This window comes from Eleutherodactylus coqui, chromosome 10 (assembly GCF_035609145.1).
Source record: "Eleutherodactylus coqui strain aEleCoq1 chromosome 10, aEleCoq1.hap1, whole genome shotgun sequence".
Lineage (NCBI taxonomy): Eukaryota > Metazoa > Chordata > Amphibia > Anura > Eleutherodactylidae > Eleutherodactylus > Eleutherodactylus coqui.
Window position 1 is genome coordinate 108108835 of NC_089846.1, and position 23437 is coordinate 108132271.

At 39.6% G+C, this 23437-nt stretch overlaps 1 protein-coding gene across 1 annotated transcript in view; it reads right to left on the bottom strand.

The window, feature by feature from the left end:
* The window catches only part of TENM1 (teneurin transmembrane protein 1), a 616814-nt gene extending 596185 nt beyond the window's left edge, over positions 1-20629 (bottom strand). Inside the window, exon 1 of the mRNA XM_066581697.1 lies at positions 20574-20629. The gene's annotated coding sequence lies outside the window, so the exon portion shown is untranslated. The remainder of the gene's footprint in view (positions 1-20573) is intronic.
* Between the last annotated feature and the right edge of the window lie 2808 nt (positions 20630-23437).

The window sequence follows — 23437 nt, forward strand, 5'->3', positions numbered from 1 at the left end:
ACATTAATCAGTAGGTTGCATATACCTCAAAATGTCACCTGTGAAAACTACAAGTCATCCTTCCAGAAATAAAGCCTCATGCTGCTCTTTATGGCTATTCACTAAGAGATTAAAGGAATTTTCTGGGGACATTTGTTTTGAAAAACATCTTCAGCCTGTTGTATTAAAATAAGATACACTCACAAGGTCATGTGACCATTGTAGCTAATCATTGGCTGAAGGGAGTGAGCCAGTAATTGACTGCAGTACAGTAGTTACATGGCTCTGGTATTGGTGACATCATTGCCATTGGCTCCCTACACCTGGAAGTGCAGACTGAAGTTTGTGATTGGTCAAATAATTTATTCTATTAACATTGGTTGATAATTGTTACTAAATGTAACTTTTTTAAAAAGTTTTTCTCATACCTTTCATAGACTTTTCTAATACATAGTTTTGAACATCCCTTGTCATTTTGATAGTGGCTCCTAAACTAAACAAGGCTGAGGAGTTTTTATATTGGCTCATAAACTCCAGTACAAATCAGTCACCTTTTGAATATATTTAATTAATAATATAGACTAATTGCAAGTAAAAACAATGGTTACATTGATGACCATAACTGTTAGATTTGCTTGTGCTCCAAATGTACAACCTATAACTTTATCATAGCTCATTTATTTTGTAAAGTACAGTAGAGTATTCTTTTACATTGTGGATTAATGATTGCGCTACAGAATGTCCTTATGAGAGAATCTCTAATTGCTTGACTTTCACAAAGGAGGTTTAATTCATCTTTTTTGTTATAAAATCTCAATAGGTAATAAAACTATAATTCCCTGCACAAATATATTTAACTAGATTACTAGTATGAAATTAGAAGGATTATGTTCCACTCCTTGTGGTAAAATAATCATTTGGGCCGTTATGCTGGTTACACTTCTGAAAAACATTGCGCACATTTATAGGTTCCCACAGAGTTAATTTAGCCTTCATGTTGCCTTACAATTAACTCGCAATTTTATAATGTTTTGTAATAGCCAAGGGACATGTATTGCAATTTCCTTATCCAAATGAAGCTGTGAAATCAGGAGTAACTCAAAGATATATCATTTTTATTAATCTACTGCATGAAGCACTGTAAGGACGATCATTATTCAACTTATCAAATTAAAAAATACTTTTGCTTAAGTTGTATAGTTTTTCAAAGCCCATAAACATTTCAGTTCTTCCATATTTTAAAGCCCACAATACATAGTCTTTTAATGGGAACACACGGAGGAAAACAGATATACTGGATTCAACTAGGAGCTTACTAGGCTAAATGCGACAGAATTCTGGCTAAATCTGCTTCCAAAAATGGGTTAACCCTTTCCAATCCACTGTCTGACTTTTGAAGACATTATGATTTGAGGCAGTACAGCTCTGATGTTGGAAGACATCCGTCGGGGTTTTCTTACTGTATATTGCCAGCCTCTCTGCCGTCAGAGCCTATCCAACGTGTCACCTCATGCACTACTGGCTTTAGCCAGCATATAGCGCCGTAGTATAATGGCAGAAAAAGAGTAAGCCCCTTAGGAAAACCAGGATACAAATTGGATTGGAACGGGTTAAACTGGTTAGCGCTACATGTGTTTAGACACTTTTTGCACCTCATTCAATAGGGGGACGTGGAAAGGATTGACACTTTATACAAGAGTAAAACTAAAAACAGAAAGTCTTTCAGGTTGTTGTAAAAACTAAATTCATTGGCTCTATATATAAGTCCTCATGCACATGGTCAGATTTATAGATCTGTCTCATATCATATTGTGGAGATGTTATTCTTTAGGGGAGAATATGGGCCTCATGGAAGCACCATAGTCTAGGCAAAGTACAGTGGCAAAGTCAATGGGACTCACCGACAGTATATGGCATTGCATGTCTCATCACTGATTGCAGATTTTGTCAGAAGATGTGGTTAGTAGTTTGTAACTGCATCACTTTAAATCCAAGCAAGAATATTCTGTAAGAAGTCTATTATATTTTTCAGGAACACTGAGTGCATATTACTGATAGTATTAGAGGTGATGTATAATTACTCTATGTGGAAGTCATTACTACATTATGGCAATATTGTTTCAGCCATTTTTAAATTCATTAAAAAAAAGAAATAAATAATGTCCCGGTTACCCTTGAGGAACAGATGAGGCAAGATGAACGACTTTACCAAAAAATGTCTCACAAGAACATTCATCAAAATTTGCAATATAAATAGAACATCAATCAATCTAAGCGTAATATGTTTTGAGCTAGGATAGTACAGATGACAGACGGAATTAGGTAGATTTGCAAGATGTAGGGGACAGAAAAAAAATGACTGTGGGATCATGTGTTGACAGCTTCAGATATATCTATGACATTCCAAAAACTCTGAGCCATATGGATAACAGGTGACACAAGGCCAAGAACCACAACTCTGATACTTAGCCCCAGAGTTATGATCATGTAATAGGCACTTGGCACTACAGTCAGTACTTTCAGATTCAATTTTGGACCAAAGCATATCCGTGTATTACATTATAATTTTACACATCATCTTGGGTTTTTCATTTAATTTGTTCTTATTAATATTAGCTGAATATTGCTACTAAATGCAACAAATATTAGCTTAATAACAGAGAAAATTAAAAAACAAAATTCTTGGGAATAGTTGCTTATGGGCAAACATTGGATGGCCATGGAATAAGAAAATGGAACAGGAATCTAAAGGCGAACAACTGGCTGTGCCAATGGCACCATCAGCAAAAATTTGGATTTCTACCCCATAGAGTGAATTACCTATATGATTGACTGCTTTCTAGAGATGGGTTGCACCTTACAAAAACAGATAAGCATATATTTGGAAGGCGCTTTGCTACACTCATCAGGAGAGCTTTAAACTAGAACAATATGGGAAGGAAAGTGAAAGGCCAGGTAAAAACATGGTCCAATTGGATTTCCTACAGGAATAAATTGTTCAAATCACACACCCATGCTCACCAGCCAAATAATTTATCCCATCAATTCATCACCCTCACTGTGTAATTTTGAAAAAGGATAAGTAAGTAGAGCCCCAAACATCTCACACATTGTTATTTGATTTACTGAAAATTTCAATTGTTACTTATAATTTCTAAAGATGTGAAAATTTTGATGTGCTGTTTCACCCGTACCCTACCTCCCCTTTTTGCTTTCTGTAACCTCATATATATATATATATATATATATATATATATATATATATATATATATATATATACAGCTAATTAATACATTTGAGAACCTTGCTATTAGAAGTGGAAAGAAGGAACAAAATCAAAAAATGTAAAGTAGGGGAGCAAGAGACACCAATCACAAACTAAAATGTTTTTACACAAATGCAAAGAGCATGGAAATAAAACAAGGGTAATTGGAGCTCCAAACACAGGAGGAGAAACTTAGTGGGATGATACACTAGATTGGCATACAAGGCTTGAAAGATGCAACTTATTTATAAGAAATAGACCTAAAAAAGAGGAGATATTGTGTTGTATGTTAGGAAAACAAACATCTTCTCAGAGATTCAAGCTTCAGAGCATGGGAGTTCTGTAGAAACTGTTTGGGTAAGAAAACAAGGAGAAAACAACAGAAAGGACACCATTGTAGGCATTTACTAAAGTGCTGCCTCGACAAGCAGAAGGTATGGATGAATTCTTTCTATACCAAATGGCCAAGATCTCAAAAAAGCATGACACAGTGATCATGGGAGATTTTACCTATTCAGACATTTGTTGGAAATCTCTCTCAGGCAAAAGTAATGGGTCCAACAAATTTTTACCCGCTCTTGCTGACATTATCTTCCAAAAGGTAAAAAAGAAAAAAAGGGGATCTGCTATCTTGGACCTAATTCTTACCAACAGGGAGGGAATGGTTGAAGAAGTAAGGGTGGCTGGGACCTTAGGAGGCAGGGATCATGCTATCCTTGAATTTTGGATAACAAGGGAAGACCTGGGAATACTCAGACCTAAATGTTGCATTTTAGAAAGGCAGATTTCAATGGGCTCAGAAAGAGGATAGGAAGAATCCAATGGCTGGATGTTCTTAAGAATAGAAATGTCCAAGAAGGTTGGGAAATATTGTGAAATGAGATTCTCAAAACACAATCGTTAACAATCCCTAAAAGAAAGAACTGGAAGCATTTAAAGAGGCCGGGACCAGAACACACACACGTTAAAAAGGAAGAAAAATATGTTTATCAAATGGAAAGAGGGGGGGAATATCTAAGGAAGACTATAATGTGGTCTGCAAAAACTGTAGGGCAAGTGTCAGAAAAGCTAAAGCTAATAATGAATTGAGGCTTGCAACAGAGGCTAAAAGCAATAAAAAATGATTTGGGGGTCTATCAAAAGTAAATGAAAAGTCAAAGATGCTGAAGGATGTTTACAGGATGAAATTGCTGAATTGGCTAAAAATGATGTAAAAAAGCAGAAATTCCTATTTTGTATCTGTTTTCTCTCAGAAAGTAAATGTAACATTGACTGATTTTCCCTGTGCTACTGAAGGAATAAAAGAAAGCAGGCTATCTATTACAGAGAGATGGTGAGTAGAGATGAGCGAGTATACTCGCTAAGGTACATTACTCGAGCGAGTAGTACCTTAGCCGAGTATCTCCCCGCTCGTCTCTAAAGATTCAGGGGCCGGCGCGGGTGACAGGTGAGTTGCGGCGGGGAGCAGGGGGGAGCGGGGGGGAGAGAGGGAGAGAGAGATCTCCCCACTCTGTTCCTCCCCGCTCTCCCCACGCTGCTCCCCGCCCCCAGCCGGCCCCCGAATCTTTAGAGACGAACGGGGAGATACTCGGCTAAGGGAATAATCGCTCGAGTAATGTGCCTTAGCGAGTACGCTCGCTCATCTTTAATGGTGAGGGAACACTTAGCTAACCTAAATAAATTCAAGTCTCTAGGTCCAGATTAATTACATCCTAGGATACTAAAGGAAGCAGCAGAGGTAATTGCTTAACTACTTGTCGCAATCTTTGAAAGTTCATGGAGAACAGCAGAAGTCCCAGAAGATTGGAAAAGGGCAAATGTTGTCCCTATCTTCAAAAACGGCAAGATTGTGGATCCAGGAAACTACAGGCCTGTGAGCTTCAATTCTAGACTGAGAAAGGTCTTTGACCAAATTATTAAACATCATGTATGCAAGTACTTAGTTTAAAATGATGTAATTAACCAGAGCCAGAATGGGTTTGTAAAAAAAAATCATGCCAGACGAATATAATTTCCTTCTATAACAGAATCACCGACTGGGTTGATCAGGAAAATGTGGTAGATATAGTATACCTTGACTTTAGTAAAGCATTTGACAAAATATCTCATACCATATTTATTGAAAAATGACCAAATATGGGATTGACAAGGCAACTGTTAGGTGGATTCAAAACTGGCTGACTGATCGTAGTCCTGAGCCCAGTGTTGTTCAACATTTTTATAAATGATCTGGAGGAGGAAATTGAGGGGAAACTGATCAAATTTACAGTTGACACAAAACTAGGAGGGATAGCTAACACTAGAGACGAGAGAGAGAGTATTCAAAAAGATCTAGAAAAGCTTAAACAGTGGGCGTGTGACTAACAGAACGATATTTAAGAAGGAGAAAAATAAAAAAACACATACAGAATGGGAGGAATTGGGTTAAGCAGCACATGAGAGTTGGGTATACTAATAGATCATAGACTGAACATGAGTCAATAATGTGATGCAGCAAAAAGGCAAACACAATTCTAGGATGAATGCAGAAAAACATAGAGACTAGATCACGTGAGGTAATTAATCCACCCTCTACTCTTCCTTAATGAGACCTCATCTGGAATACTGTATCCAGTTCTGGGTACCCCTATTAAAAAAAAAACAAAAAAACATAGACAAACTAGAGGAAGTTCAGAGATGAGCTACCAGGATGGTGAGTCGTCTGCAAATCATGTCCTATGAGGAGCCGTTAAAGGATCTAGGAATGTTTAGCTTGCAAAAAATAAGGCTGAGAGGAGACTTAATAGCTGTGTACAAATATCTGAATGGCTGTCACATTGCAGAGGAATCAGCCCTATTCTCATTTTCACAAGGAAATACTAGAAGCAATAGGATGAAACTAAGGGAGGAGACACAAAATAGGTATTAGAAAAAAATTCTGATAATGAGGGTAATCAATGAGTGAAACAGGTTGCCACAAGGGGTGGTAAGTTCTCCTTCAATTGAAGTCTTCAAACAGAGGCTGGACAGACATCTGTCTGGGATGACTTAGTGATCCTGTATTGAGCAGGGGGTTGGACCTAATGACCCTGGAAGTCCCTTCTAATGCTTCCATTCTATGATTCTGTGATTCATGGATTTGTCTGATTGTGAATAGAGCTTCATTTGTGTTGCAAAGTAATATTAAACAAGGCCTTAAAGATTCCCATACATCTTTAATAGCTGTTGATAGCTATTCCTCTCATTTCTCCAATGAACATAAATGCTCTATTCGGCCATGTGTTTTACATGGGGAGAGTGGAGAAAGTCTTAGCTAGAGAACTGTGGTGACCTATCTCCAGGGAGGATGCAGGGATTAGAATTTAAAACTCAGTATGCCAGATCCTTCCTTCCTCTGGCATCATATGTACACAAGCAAGAGTCATGCTGTCCTGCCAAATTTGCAAGTTTTCAAATACAGTATAATGTGTATGGAAGCCTTTAAGGGGTTGTCTAAGATATTGTATTCTTAAAAACAGGTTTTCATGGCAAAAAACAATAAACAAATATATGCTCACCTCTCCTGACTTCCTGCACCTCCCGTTTCAGCAGCTCTGGTTTCGCCTATGATATCATGCTTACAGGCTACAGCAGCCTGTTTACGGAGCATCGCAAGCTGCTGCAGTAAATTACAGACCTCAGCAGCTTGTGTTCTCTTTTACATACAGGCTGATTGCAGTCTGTAAACATGAGGCTGTCTGCAGAGGACAGAGCTGCATTGTGGGAGATGTGAGAATCTGACAGAAGGGAGTATATGATTGCTTACCATTTTATGGCATAGGGGCCCCTGTTTTTAAGAAACAAATTTAGGTTGTACAACCCCTTTAAGATGCAGTAGCTCACTTGCATTGAGCACTAAGCGAGTGTTAGTGCACAGTATTCTCTAGATGGATCAAGGGGAAATGATTTATGGAAAGTTACATTTTATATTCCCTTTATGTGATACCAATTTACATTTTTCTGAGATTTCTTTTTATATGCAAAATATGTTGCACTTTAATTACTGACATTTATAAAGACAGGAAAGCTTTAATCTTCCAGTAGATCATCAGAATGATTCATTTTGAAAACTTACATCTGCTCTGTGTTTTAAATACACCATTGCAAATATTTATTAAGCCATAGCTAATAGTCTATTGAAAGGAAAGAACAAATGAAAACTCCATTACCATCCATAGAACTGCTTTATTTCATATTTTTAATCTGAACTTCGACAAGTCTTATGATTGTTGTACCGGAACTCTCAATGCTAAACTTAAATTAGGTGAATCAATTTTTTGTGGTGTCAACAAAATGTTACCACTGTGAATAATTCACATAGAGCCTCCAGACCTGAAAAGAAAACGAACCTTCCCAGCAGAAATTGTTACTTTTATTGCATTTATTAGGAATTCTGAATATTAAAAGGTTAAAAAAACAGCAAATAACTCAAGAATTTTGACAACCCTAAAACAGCTTTGTCTAGATAGTGCTCTTATTGAAGAAAAGGACTTTAATTTTCAGGAGGGACTGAAGGGAAAGGTTTCCTTTGGTATAAATGGTTTGTAGCTGCTTGTGGCTATGCCTGTAATACTTACAAGTAAATCTACTATTTCATTCTTTTACTGGATTGTTTGTAGGACATTCCGTTTCCCTCTAGCACTGCAGCATCTACTTGGTAGAACATAACAATTTTGCTTCATAATCTCTACTAAGGTTCACATTGCTGTTTAGGAGGAAGCATCATAAATAAATAAATAAATACCATCTATACTCGAGTATAAGCCTAGTTTTTCAGCACATTTTTTGTGCTGAAAAAGCCCCCCTCGGCTTATACTCGAGTGAGGTAAAAAAAACAACAAAAAAAACCCCGCAATAGTCACCTCCCAGCCAGGGTCTGTGTCCCCGGCGTGATGGTCTCCCCGGCGGTGTGGCAAGCTGCTGGAGAATTCTCCCTGCTGTCATTTCTCTGCTCTGCTATCAGCGCTGTGTAGGTAATACTGTGATTGGATTGAGCGCCAGCCAATCACAGCCGGCGCTTGATCATTCACAGCCATTCAGTGAATGACATCACTGAATGGCTGTGATTGGTTTATCGAGCGCCGGCTGTGATTGGCTGGCACTCGATTCAATCACAGCGCTTATTTACACAGAGCTGACGGCAGGGGAATTGAAAACTGAGCAGGGAGATGAGAGTGGGGAGAAGTCTGAAGCAGCTTGCCATACTGCCGGGGAGATCATCGCGCCGAGGACACAGACGTAGGCTGGGAGGTGAGTATTGCATTTTTTCTTTACCTTGTAAATACTGGACTATAGCTCGGCTTATACTCGAGTCAATACGTTTTACCAGTTTTTTGTGGTAAAACTTATTGACTCAGCTTATACTCGGGTCGGCTAATTCTCGAGTATATACGAAAAATAAAATATAATAAATGATCAGCTTCTATCACAGAAATTTCTAAGATGAATAATATATAACCCATAAGGATCAATGCTGGTCAATGTGGTAGATGCAATGAATTTTAACATGACTTTTAGGGTCTCTTTACACGAGCCTGTGAGCAATGCGCTTCTGCACGTCTTTTTGACATATTACTGTACTGTACTACGCTCGCATGCCGGTTCACATGGATGCGGCACACTCCCACTGTGATTTGAAAGGCTATTTTGCTCAATGAGTTCCAGATGTGTTCATTTTCCAATAGAATTGCGCAGTGTATTGATATATTAATTGCACATTTGCGCACCTGCCATAGACTTCCATAGGGACAAAATCCACACCCAAAAAAGAGTAGAAAATGAACTCGTTGAAATCAATGGGTTCCACACTCTGTAAATTGCGTGTACAAATTTTGCACATGCAAATACACTCATGTGAAGGGGCCCTTAATGTGGTTTAATAACTTTAGATCCATTTACACGTAATGATTATCGCGCAAAATTCGTTTAAACAAATTAATTTGAGTGATAATGCACAAATATCGCTCACTATTCATTTGCGGTTTGTTAAGCTGACTTTTCAGCGGACGAAAAGCCTGTGATCCAGAGGCAAGTCTCTCTGTGTAAACACTCTGCAGGAGAGCTGGCGACCCTGTAAAAGGGCCATTATTATGCCCCAGTTTGTTTACCCTTTAAATTACAATGGTTTTTATTGTGTTAAGACAAGAGAACAATAGATTTTCATGGCTTAAGATAGGATGACTTGTTGCGAAAAGTTATTACACACAAGTTAGGCTCCATTTACACAGGACAACTGTCGGACAAATGATGCCTGACACACGTTCCTGCATGTACTTGCTCTCTGCTACATCCGCTCGGCGCACTTAAGCGCCACTCCTCTGAATGGATGCAAACGTGTCCTATTTAAAAATGCAAACACTCACACGTAGTATTTGCAAGGACCAGGTGCACCTCTCCTGGCTATAATGGAAGGACCCCTGTCCCTTACTAATCAAAGAAAGAGGAAAACACCTGCCTAAAAGCAGGGTAATCGTACTGATAAGGTCGACCCCACTGTCTTCATCTGGGACCTGGCTATCCCTGATTAAGAACCTGCAGAGAAGCACCAAAAACACACAGGACCTAAGACGTTTGGAGGCCACACCTGACCAGGGATAAGAAGAAACCTGCGAGCCCCCTGCAGTTGTGCGTTCACCATACCACACACTACACAATAAAAGGAGAGGAGGGACATCAGGTGCGCAGACCGTCTTCAGGGGAGGAGAGAGGGGCACTACAGACAAGCATGCAAACACCAGCTCTGAGTGGGATTAACACAGGATACAACAGTAAAGCACTAAAATGACCAGCAATATCTCACAAGAGTTTGCTGGCATTCATCTGCCACAGACCAGGAGGATTGGCTGGTGGAGAATACCACACCCAGCCAGCTTAATCAACCCCTACCTGAAGGTGTGCACAAAGAAGTCTGTGGAACCACAGGTCCCAGAAGCACAACTTTAACACTCCCATGCTGTAGGAGCAAGTATTGTTGGCTTGCAGCCAGGTGGCTGGAGGAGATTTCTCTCCTCGCTCTCCCCACCCCTCGACATTCACTTAACACAGCAGCCGTTCAATACTATAGAAGTTTGCTGGATTGCATTTGCCATTATTTTCAAGTATGTCAAGAATATCTACATTGAGCATCAATTAAAAGACATCTGTTCTGTAAATGAGATTCCTTTTATAATAAGGTAACAGTTCACGCATTCAGCTGTATTCTTCTGAAGGACATCAAAACAAAATGTATATGCTGAAAAGTAGAAACTTGAAGTGAAGTGGACCATTGTTCTTAATCCTGTATTTACAAGTCTAATAAATACATTTGTCTTGTTTACCTTGAGAACATTCTAAATCAAAATGTGCCAGACAACTTTCTGCAATCTGTTTACTGAAGCCGTAAAAATGAAGTTTTGTAAAGAGACTCTCTAATTTTAGCCCCATAATCTAAGTTTATGGCCTGAAAATAGGTGAGCCCGGGTATGTAAGTGCTATACTTATCTCTTCCATTATTCCCCCTGTGTCATGGCTGGAAACCACTGCTGCAATGCATTGGGCGGCGCTGCTAAGTAGTCTGCCCATTATAATATTAGAATGGGGAGACTACTTAGCACAATGCTCAATGCATTGAGTAGCGTCGTTTAGCTGTGACAGTGGGGGGACAATAGGAGAGGTAAGTATAACACTTAAGGCCCATTTACATGCAAAGATAATCATTCAAAAGATAGGACACTAGTGATTTTGAGTGATCGTTTTGCATAAACTGCTAATGGTAAATAAGCTTATGAAGCTGTATGCAGAGAGCAGCAGGTGTTCTACCACAAACATTCTGCTGAATACAATGTAATCAGTGGTCCAGTGGAGAATACAGCACCATGGACAGCAAACACAGCATGCGGTCTGTGTTATCTTCTCTCTGGCTGAATGATGAATTTTATGCTGACCTAAAAATCATTGCTCAGCCGAAGAGTGAAAGATGGCAGCATTTACACACAATGATTATTGCTCAAACGATGGCCTTTGAGCAAATTTTGATTGATAATCATTGCGAATATATGGGCCCAGACTCAGTGGGTCACCTACTTTAAGCCCATAAGCATAAATTACAGGGCTAAAAGTAGGCAATATATTCTCTTCAAGCTTAGAATGCTCAGTTTGTGTCATAAGTATACAAATAATTATATTTCATGGCTACAAAGAAGACCTCCATTAAGTTGGAGTGAAATGTTAAATTACAGAAAATCATAGAAAAACTGCACAGGTAATTGTTTCTTATCACACTTCAATTGGTAACCTTTTCAAAGGCAAACAAAAAACTGTCTTAATGTCAAAAATGCTAATGTTTCTAAAGCTGGAGCATTAATGGAAGTCTAGATATATCTAAATGTCTAAATGAAGGTATTTTCTCCAGGACTGGAAAAAAGCCTAATCCTATAAAATTCTATAATACCTAATGCAAATGTTTAGTGTCTCGGGTTTAGAATGCCCTGTCTGCCATCGCTTAGTACTATGGTCTGTAACATATATAGCTACAAACAGTACAACATTTAAACAGGTTTTTACAGGATTAGAATAAAGAATCTGTGACGGGGATGTGGATACTACAGAGCTGAGTGGATGCATAACCAGCCATCTCTACCAAAATGTATCTCCATCCTCAATTTCTTGACATATTAAACTGGCAGAGAATGTCACCAACAATGGCGTGCTTCATTTTAACACAATTTTTATTTATTTTTTTATGTTAAAAGGGGCTTCAGATAAGCTTATATGCACACAATACATGCAGAACAAAACCTGCTGATCTCACTGGGTCTGTTCACCTTTAAGAATTTTGCGCGTGTTTCATTCGTGCAAAAACAAAAAAAAATAGAATGTGCTCTATTTTCCTGGATATTTGCTCACCAGGAGGCATTCAAATTATGGTGGGGGGTGTCCAGAGTCCATATAAACATGCCCTGTGTTCGTAGAAAAGTACAGGAAAAATGTGCCGATACATGTGCAAAATCAAATCATTACGCTGAAACGTGCGTACTTGTGCATACGCTCGTCTGAGGCCGCCCTAGCACTGAGATTTCCCTACCAGCAATGTGAATATTGCTGTTGTCCCAAGCAGAATGTGGTGAGATTCTCCTTACGTCAGGTGAACGGAGCACGTGTCATTGCAGCAGCTTTCAATCAATGCCACCCAACGAGACCTCCGATTACTCACAGTGAAGTTGCCAAACTTCTTTCCAAGTTTCTGCATGTGAAGAGGTTACTTTTCTCGCTTTGTCAAGGTAAGGTTACATTGATTCGGGTGCATAAAAGCCAATGCTTTAAAGAATGTAACTCAGAAAATAACAAGTTGCAGATGGAATGTTTATGTGTTTTTTGTGCTAGCTTTATGTTTTTTCTTGTTTGATACATCTAAACACAAACTGTTTAACGTGTTAAACTACAGTAAATATGATTTTGATGCTTTAAAGACATTTGGAGGGAAGCAAAGCGCTTGATAGCAAGATCAAAAAGTTGATGCACATGGCACTGCCACATGCAGACACCGTACTGAAGCACACGGAATACTACAAACCCATGGGCATTGCATAAACCACCATATGGTAGACATTGTGGGGTATATTCCTTAAGGGTGGCTGCACATGGGTGAATTTGTGCATGCAAAATCTGCGTGTGAAATACACAGTGAATAGAACCCGTTGATTTCACATGGTTCCTTCACATGGGTTTTTTACACCAGCGCATTTCACGCGAGCGAAAGAAAAACACAATATGCTCTATTTTGGTGTGCAATTGAGCACCAAAAAAACACGTCTTCATGAAATTGCTCACTGAACTGCCCAATTTCATGTGGAAAGTCGATAATACCTGGGACTAATTACTCAAACATGGTGGTGATGTGAACGGTCCAGGCAGTGATAAAAAGTACCGTAAAAAGTGCCAATACAGGCGTGATAGCAAGCGATCATGTTCCCTGCACAACGCATAAACGCCACGCTATTGTGAACATATATGCGCTTAACCCCGTGTGAGGCTGCCATAGTAGTATGGAATGCGATGAGACATGCAGCAATTTTTTTCTCACAGATTTCACCAAAACACCTTAAAAAAAGGAAACTCTTCAAAATCAGCGGCACTCAAAGGCACAGATTCTGCCCATAGTAGACTACGGGTGCTATTTTGCAGATCCATGTCACATTGATCCATAATGAGGCCACATGGACATAGGAAACTGGTGTCTGGAGATGAGTTAATGAATTCTATGTTCTGGACGTACTCTGTGACCTGTGCAGGGAGGGTGAGGAGGTAAGCTGTGTCCATCATTTTTTGTCAACGGTAGATATTGTTTTGTCTGTGACTAGGTTTATAACAGAATAGTTATCTTTCATTGTAAAATTGCTTTCATTGTAATCTTTTGCCTCTTTCATTACAAACTTTTGCTGACAAACACTCCCTATAACCAGTACCAGAGAATACAGAAAACTTTCATCAAAATTAATCCTGCTTTTCCAACCCGACTTTGTTACTGAGCAGAAACATCATCTACTATATTTAGAGCTAAAAATTCCATTTTCTTCTCATAGATCAAGCTTATAAGAAGGCATCACTAAACACCATATCTTACAAGAGAGACATGTCCACTTACAGTGGGCTTGTCCCACTTCTAGCTATTTTGCTACTGAGAGTAGACAGATCCATATACTGCATAGTGGCCCAGATTGAGACTATAGGCTGAGTCTCATTCACTTAAATAAGACTCAGCTTGTAGTACCAATTTGTGCCACTGCACAATCTACGGAGCTGTCCGCTTCCTGCAGTCAACTAGATGTGATTTTTTTCTGACCACTATTTACCTTTTTAAATTGGATTCTTTCAACTCTTGTCAACTCCCCATTGCAGAGACTGTAGCATATCATACATTCCTTGAGACATGACTATGAGTGCACTCTACTCCAATGCTTCTACAACCCCCACATCTCCAATGGAATGTCTTTGAGATGTGACGGGAGAGATGTGCACCATGTATTTTGAGCAACTACATGATGATATGATATTAACCCATTCCAATCCACTGTCTGAAGTCTAAAGACATTCTGATTGAAGGCTGTACAGCTTCTGATGGCAGAAGACGTCTGGCAGGGTATTCTTACTGTATATTACTGGCCGCTCTGTTGTTGGGGGCCTCTCTGGCATGTCCAATACCGCAGTACTGGCTCTAGCCAGCAGGTGGTGCCATTGTATAATGGCAGAAAGAGAAAGCCCCCTAGGAAACCATGAATCTAAAACTGGATTGCAAAGGGTTAAGATGGGCCAGAATGTTATCAAGCACCTTGATAAATCCAATATCTGGCAACACTAAATTCTATTGCTTGAGCAGTTTTCCTGCATTTTATTATTGTTCAACTTTTATATCCAGGAAAAGCCATAAACGTTATACTGCATTGACAATACTGATCTTTGAGAAGTAACAAGTGCTTTTATAAGTCTTTAGTCTACCAAGTGTATTTACAGTTTTGAACATTCAAATGAAGAGCAAAAGAAGGGGTATTCATAGTCTTAAGATTAGACTCAAGAAGTGCAGGTGCCAAGCTACAGAAGATGCCTCCTAGTGATCCATGCAGGGTGCGCATGTAAAGTAAGACAGTTGACTCCTAGTGCTGCTCAAACTCCTGTGTCCAGAGAACTCTGAAAGGATCAGTCTTAGATCATGAATACTGTATAACAACCCAATAAGAAAGGAGAACTGTAAGATGCTCCTAGTGTATTAACTCATGGTGACTGCATTATTTTATAGTTAGATTGCACCTACACGGGAGCATTGCAGCGTTTTTGGCGTATAATGCGCAGAGAATAGAATCCATTGATTTCAATGTGTTCATACTAAAGATGAGCGAACTTACTCGTTTAGGGCGTTTTTGCACTCAAGCACCACTTTTTCAGAGTAACTGACTACTCGAACGAAAAGATTCCGGGGGCTCCGGGGGACGGCGTGGTAGAGCCGGGGGTAGAGGTGGGGAACAGGGGGGAGCTCTCTCTCTACCCCCACTCTCCTCTGCAACCCCCCGCTCACCCCCAGCGCCCCCCGAATCTTTTCGCCCGAGTAGTCGGTTACTCAGAAAAAGCGGTGCTTGAGTGCAAAAACGCCCTAAACGAGTAAGTTCGCTCATCTCTAGTTCATATGCATTTCCGTATTTTGCATACACAAAGAAATGCAGTGTGCCCTACTTTTGTTCGGATTTGCGCACTAAGGGTCTCCATAGAAGTCCATGGGGGTGCGAATATGCAAGGAGATGTGCAATTCCACTAGAAAAAGAACACATCTAGACCTCATTAGCTAAAAAGGCGAGTTAAAATCAAGACGAGTTTGGTAAGAGTTAATATATGCTTGTTGAATTTTTCAAGAAAAAGGGGAGGTGAACCTCTCGAGAATTACTTGTGTCAGTGGAAGGGACAACTTGGGGGACTAAAAGCGTTCAAAAAGGTCTCCTTCACAAAGGGTGTATGCGCAATTGTGCATGCCTCAGTGCAATGTATTTGTCCTGTGTGCGGTGTATTGTACTGCACTCTTTGCCCCCGTAGGGTTTGCTCATTTGCCCACGTGAAGGAGCTCTTAGTGCATGTTTTTAGTCACCCAAATTGTCCCTTCCGCTGAGAGAATTAATTCTTGAGATGTTCACCTCCCCCTTTCCCTGAAAAATCCAACTAGCATATATTAACTCTTACCGAACTGTAAACCAATCTGATTTTATGTTTGTCTCATAAGTGCGGCTTGTTCATTATCATGAAACAATACGATTTTGAGGCGCACATATTTTCCCAAGAACCATCATTTCACATGGTCAACACAATCTTTTAGGAAACAAAGCAAATGTGAATTTCCTTCTTCCATACTTTGACCATTTAAAGTAGGCAATGTGCATCATGAGCCATACCGTAGATCTTGGTCAGAACTTGAAGTACCTGAAAAATCTATAACATGGCCTCATACCTAATTTGGCCATTTTTTATACTGCAGTCCCAAATGGCAGAGGGGCCTTTCTATCCCTGGTGTGACCACTACACTGCCCCTCCAGCCATTATAGCTAGGCCTTGGTCTTGTTACTATTCCTTTCTAGATGGCCATAATGAAAGCAATACTTTTACACTGATGGCCAGAACTTATAGAACAGAAAAGGTAAAAAAAAGGGACAAAACTGCAAACTTCATGGCTGAATAGCTTTATGTACAGATTGCGAAGCATGAAATTCATGGCCAAAGATGGCTGCATATATATTAGGTGGAAATAAAGAAAAATGGGAAATATTGTGTATAATGCTGCCTACTGACAGGATTCATCGAATTCCCCTTTGACTTTAACCTTGCAATAATTTGCAGTGAATATTCTCATCAATATGCAATATCTATTCTTTATAAAAATGAAAAGCTGAAGGTAAAATATCAATAAGTGAGTAAAGGTCAGAGTAAATGTATTTCAATGATGAAATGGGAAAACTTAGCATACGAATGTGTTTCTAAGAGTGTCTATATTCTTAATGATTTAATATAAGTAAGATCTTTGCAAGGTAGCAATAGTGGCATTTGTCAAGATTTAAGTACAATTTCAACTGCTATTTTGTGCAATTAGAGAGCCTTAAAGGGGTTGTCCCGCGGCAGCAAGTGGGTCTATACACTTCTGCATGGCCATAATAATGCACTTTGTAATATACATTGTGCATTAATTATGAGCCATACAGAAGTTCTAAAAAGTTTTATACTTACCTGCTCCGTTGCTGGCGTCCTCGTCTCCATGATGCCGACTAATTTTCGCCCTCCAATGGCCAAATTAGCCGCGCTTGCGCAGTCCAGGTCTTCTCCTGTTCTCTATGGGGCTCCGTGTAGCTCCGTGTAGCTCCGCCCCGTCACGTGCCGATTCCAGCCAATCAGGAGGCTGGAATCGGCAATGGACCGCACAGAAGAGCTGCGGTCCACGGAGGAAGAGGTTCCCGGCGGCCATCTTCACCGGTAAGTATAGAAGTCATCGGAGCGCGGGGATTAAGGTAAGCGCTCCGGTAAGCTTTCTTTAGGTCCCTGCATCGGGGTTGTCTCGCGCCGAACGGGGGGGGGGGGGGTTGAAAAAAAAAAAAACCCGTTTCGGCGCGGGACAACCCCTTTAATATCTGTGTTGTTGACAATAACATATCCAGGAGGATATGTTATCAATCAGAAGATTGATTGGAGGAGTTAGGGTCCATTTACACACAAAGATGATTGCTCAAAATTTGTCAGAAATTGACAGTTTAGAGGCGATCATTTTGCATTAGGTACTAATAGGTCAATCAGCCCATTAGTAGCTAACTAGCTTCATTTGTGTGTATTTAGAGAACAGCAGGTGGTCTGTACTCCAAATACATCTCTATTGTTCTCCAGTAGGACAGCAGCTGAAACAATGTTATCAGCACTCCCCAAGGAGAACTTAGCATGCGGTCCTTTAGGGACGATGGATTTTAAGCTGAGCTGAACTCAGTGATGGACAAAAAGTGCACTGTAAGTGCACGATGGGCACACATATACATGCAACGGCTATCGCTTTGAGTGATAATCGTTGCGTGTAAATCACATTTACTGCTGCTGATGATGATTTATAGTGTAGTTGTTTTATGTGTTTGTGACTTAAAATTGGGTGGAAGTCGCTTATTTTTATTTGTCTTTTTTGTTTTTATATCCAATCACAGTGGTCTTATAGTTTATATATTGTAGCTATATTTGTCTTTCCTAGAAGTTAAAACATTGTGCTGAGGGAATATATTGGGGGATGACATTGCTATATTTAAAAACACATATATTTACATTTCAATACACATAAACAGGGTGGTCCAAAGTTATGGAGAGACCTGAATAAATGGTAAACAGTGGTTGGGAATGCCATCTTGTGTGTGGCATCTTACTAAGTGGAAGGGGGCAAAATTGTGAAAGGCAATGTCCAACATGGAAACCATTTTATATGCTGCCATCTTGGAACCAAGTCGATATTTTCAAATGGGAAGGAGTGCTTGCGTCAAATGTATCTGATAGAGAATTTTATGAGAAATCCAAATCTGTGCTTTGATCTAGGAGAACCTATGTGGACCTTGTTTTATTTTCAGTGACACCCCTATGCTACGATTGAAGCAATGTACACTATTTTGACCATTTTTGGGGAGGAGCATAGTGTTCCCCAGATGTGTGGCTATATTCCCTTGCAATTTGATTGGCTTTACTTCCACTGGGGACCTTCTGGAGGAAAATTTAAGGAACCTGATTTTTACTCCCATTGACTTTAACGGGGGTCAAATGATTTTTGCAAAACCATCTCAATACTAACACAAACCGGTTATCCCAGTAATCAGTCATCACTGCAAAGGGTTCAATGCCCTTTGGTGACTTTTCTTGGGATGTTCTTTAGCTACAAAAGGGGAAACATCTCATTCATATAGGCAGATGCTTTCTTATTAATTTACAACAATTCCCAATAAAAGTGAAAGAGAAAAAGAAAAATGAGAAAAATACTTGGAGTAAATTAGTGATGACACATCGGCTGCAGTGCTGCGTATAATTTTAGTGATATCTCTATCTGAAAGTCAATGGTAGCACAGTTATATTTAGTGCATAGAGCTTATCATGCTCCGTTAAAGTTGTTTAATATGGATATTAGTAGAGTTGAGCGAACGTACTCTTCCGAGCTTGATGCTCGTTCGAGTATTAGCATACTCGATGGTGCTCCATACTCGAGTGAGTACCATGGTGTGTTCGACCCCGCCCCAGTTTTGACCCCTCCCCGCATTAGCATTTCCTGTCGTGACGTGCCAGCGTGCGCACGTCCATGGCAGTATGTGGCTGGCTGGGTGGAGGAGAGAGAGAGAGAGAGAGAGAGAGAGAGGAAAAAATTGACTTCAATGGGGTTTGTTACTCGAATAGAACTCTCGAATTTTACGAAAAGCTCAAGTAGAATAATGAGGACCCGAGCATTTGGGTACTCGCTTATCTCTAGATATTAGATTAAACTCAGACTGCCCAAAATGTAATATGGATCTTAATTAAGAAGATATATCTTGTCAATATTGGTCTTAATCCCAGTTTCTGTGTATTGGGTTTTGTTGATGGGTTTGATGGGCATACTCTCTTGGGAATTCAGAGAGCTCTATATCAGGCGTGGAAGCTGATTACTGCTTGTTGGATGCAGCCTGCCTCCCCAACAGTAGATTTCGCTGCAAAGATAAGAAAGGTTATATCTTTTGAATGGGGGATATATATTAAAAAACAGATTGTTTGACTGAGTTTGAGGAAATTTGGGGATGATGGTCTTTTATATATATATATATATATATATATATATATATATATATATATATATATATATAAAGTGGATAGTCAATATTGAAAGCTGGTTGGCTTGAAGTACTGTAGAAAAGTTCATGAGATTTAGAGTAAGCAATGAGGAGGAGTGAGAAGGTGAAGACAACTTTGTCTTTAATGTTTTTTCTTTTTTTTCAATGTGTTTAAATAGGTTTTGTTGGCAACGGGGGTGTTAATGATTTATTTAAATATAATTACATAGATTTGCATTGAGAATTGAAGTTTGAGGTTTCTATGGACTGTTAGGAATCTTGTCTACTTATATTGTTTGTAAGGCTTGATAATGCTATAATAGTGGTGAATCTTAAGGTTCGTGGAGACGTCCTTTTCAGGACGACCACTCTGCATGTAGGGCACTATAGGGGCATTGTAGGGAGAGTGATGATCCCCTTTTTTTCCTAGATGCATTTTTTGGGAATTTTACTCACTAAGCCTCTGGAGATTATGTATGAATGTAAAAGAATAAGCTATCCTGATGTTCCCTGATGGTTCATGAGTACCACCCTTGTGGATCATACTTATGCCCTTTTTATTATTGATAATCATATAGTAAACAATATTGGTTTCCTGAACTCTGTTTATCCATAATGAGTTGAGTCCTGTATTTTAAATTATTTTTATTCTTTTTGTTGTCTTGTATCTGGATTCTAATGAGTATTTAATAAAAAAAAATTTTTTTCTGAAATAGGGGGCTTTTGTTGTAGTAGTGAAATAATAAATTATTTTGCTTACTGTAACATCGGCCCAAATGTGAGAATGTGAGCAGCTAGTAAATAAATTTTAAAAAACATACATGCTCTGGGAGAGCAGACCAACTTAATGCAAATGTATGCTTTGGGTACAAAACACATGTACCTAACTTTGTAAACAAATTCCGGTATCTGTAAACTTTTCATTTACAATTAGTTTTAATATATAAAGACAAGCATAAAACAATAATAAAGGTAAATTAACATGTCTTACCACTCAGAGGACGTCATATACAAGACACGAAGGCTTTAGGTGAAGGTATTATTCAGCTGTGGAAGTGGACCACAGTAATCCTTAATCAACCTGTAAAGATCCTTTGCTTTCCAATGTCACTTAAAGTACTCTTTTTGATATCCTGAAATAAGAGAGATATAACAACTTTACAATGTAGGTCCAAAATAATGAGAATAGAAAAGTTTACATTCCATTGTCCATGAACCCTGTAAAGGATAAGGAATGTTGTATTTCACTTAATGCATTGCTGTCTACCGCAAACTTTATTACTCTCTAACCAGTTCAAGATATCTTTTGATAAAATGCATAACGGTTCTTGTCAGGAATTTCAGTAAAATGAATGCACAAGTAACAGTAGGACCTGAGTGCTGTAATCCAAAGCAGCTAATCATTATGATTTGATGGTGTTATCTAGAACATCTGGTATGGGCTAAGGAAGACTGGTACATACTGTACTAAAGACTTGTTTTATTACAACTATGTCCTATAGTATACAGTAGTTCATAGTATGTCAACTACCAGGCATTTTTTGTTTTGCTAGTGATATCTATAGTTTGATGACATTGAAGATCATTATATTCTAAATTATGAACAGTTGTTAAAAAAGTTTTGCGAGACGTAAAAAAAAGTTAAATGGACTTAAAATGAAGAAAAATGAAATACTCACCTATCCCTATGGATCCCCGTCCAACGCTGCAACTCCGGTGCCTGCTGCATGGAACCTGGAAGAAGCAGGGAGTGGTCATGTGTCGTACATTGTGCTTGTGACCACTCTGCCAATCACACATTTTAGTGGCCATAGAAGAATCACCACTAAAGCCTGCAAGTGGCTGAGCGGTCACATGAACAATGAATGACACGTGACTGCCGCTGCTTCCATCAGGTTCCATCTCGAAAAGTTCTTTAAGAAGTTAAAGCTACTAATTTACCGAGACATGTGATATTCTGTCTACAATTAATGTAATATATACTTGAAATATAGTGTAAATAATATTTAAGTCCAGCATTTACAATATTTTCCTTCTTTATTTGAGCAATAAGCAAAAAGATCATTGTTGATTAAGCAGTAGAACAGCATACAAGTTTTAGCATTATTTAGAACAGTCCCACAACCTTTTTTCCCCACTAGTCCACGTCAATAGTCAGTATATCATCGCCAGCTTAAAGGGGTTGTCCCGCGCCGAAACGTTTTTTGTTTTTTTTTTAACCCCCCCCCCCCCCCCCCGTTCGGCGCGAGACAACCCCGATGCAGGGGTTAAAAAGACAAACCACTCAGCGCTTACCTGAATCCCGGCGGTCCGGCGTCTTCATACTTACCTGCTGAAGATGGCCGCCGGGGTCTGCTCCCTCCGTGGACCGCAGCTCTTCTGTGCGGTCCATTGCCGATTCCAGCCTCCTGATTGGCTGGAATTGGCACGTGACGGGGCGGAGCTACACGGAGCCGGCATTCTGCACGAGCGGCTCCATTGAAGAGAGCAGAAGACCCGGACTGCGCAAGCGCGGCTAATTTGGCCATCGGAGGGCGAAAATTAGTCGGCTCCATGGGAACGAGGACGCTAGCAACGGAGCAGGTAAGTAAAAAACTTTTTATAACTTCTGTATGGCTCATAATTAATGCACAATGTACATTACAAAGTGCATTATTATGGCCATACAGAAGTGTATAGACCCACTTGCTGCCGCGGGACAACCCCTTTAAGATCAGTACAAATGCATTCCTTCTTTATGTCAGTCTCCCAGTTACAGTGGCTGTAATTGGGAGACTATGCAGTGAGATAAGACGTAGTGATTTGGAGGGAGAAAACCATATTTCATTGCATGAATAGAAAATCGCTAATGAGACATAGGAACCATATTACAGCAACGCTGTAGCTAGGTTTCCCAAAACCCAAGGCTAAGATTCGAATCAGTGTGGTGCACAACCACCCTCCATCCACCTTAAGCTTAACTCTATTTGACGCACTCCCTTCACCAACCTGTTAAGATGTATGGTTCACCAGTCAGCCTGCTACCCTAGATTCTTCTCTGACCATGAGCCATTAGAAACTGTACGAATATCAGTCCATTCCTTCTATGTAAACCTATCACAGCCACACTAAATAGCACTGTGATTGTCCTCTGGGACGACACCGCAAATGTCCTTCATCCTAATTGTACTCAGGGTGAATGCCCTGCCTGGCTTGCTCCCCCCCCCTCCAGCTATGTCCTGACCATACACACTATTCTATTCAACCTTGAATGAATAGTAATTGTCAGTCAGTGTGCAAAAACTGAAACTTCCAAGAGTCCTGGGGTTTTTATGCAATAGATAGATATTAACATATAGTAATGTTCTATTTGTCCCACTTACAGATATAATATAGTAACATACAATGTTAGGCTAAAACAAAGATATTTGTTTATCTAGTTCAGCCGATTAGCCTTTAATGTTGATCCAGTTGGAGAAAAAAAGTGAGCTAGAAGCCAATTTTCCTCATTTTAGGGGGGAAAGAAATCCTTCCCGGCTCCAGTCTAGCAATCAGAAAAAAACCCCTAGGTCAACAACCTTTCTGAAGTAATCAGTGATATAATATGTAATATGGTTACACTCAAGAAAGGTGTCCAGGCCCCTCTTGAACTCTTTTAGTGAGTTCCCCATCACCATGTCCTCAAGCAGAGAGTTCCATGGTTTCACTGCTCTTACAGTAGAGAATCTACGTTGGTGTAGAAACCTTCTTTCGTCTAGACATTGAGGGTGCCCCCCTGTTATTGTCACAGTCCTGGGTATAAATAGATGATGGGAGAGATCTCTGTATTGTCCCCTGATATATTTATACATAGTTTTTAGGTCGCCCCTCAGGCAT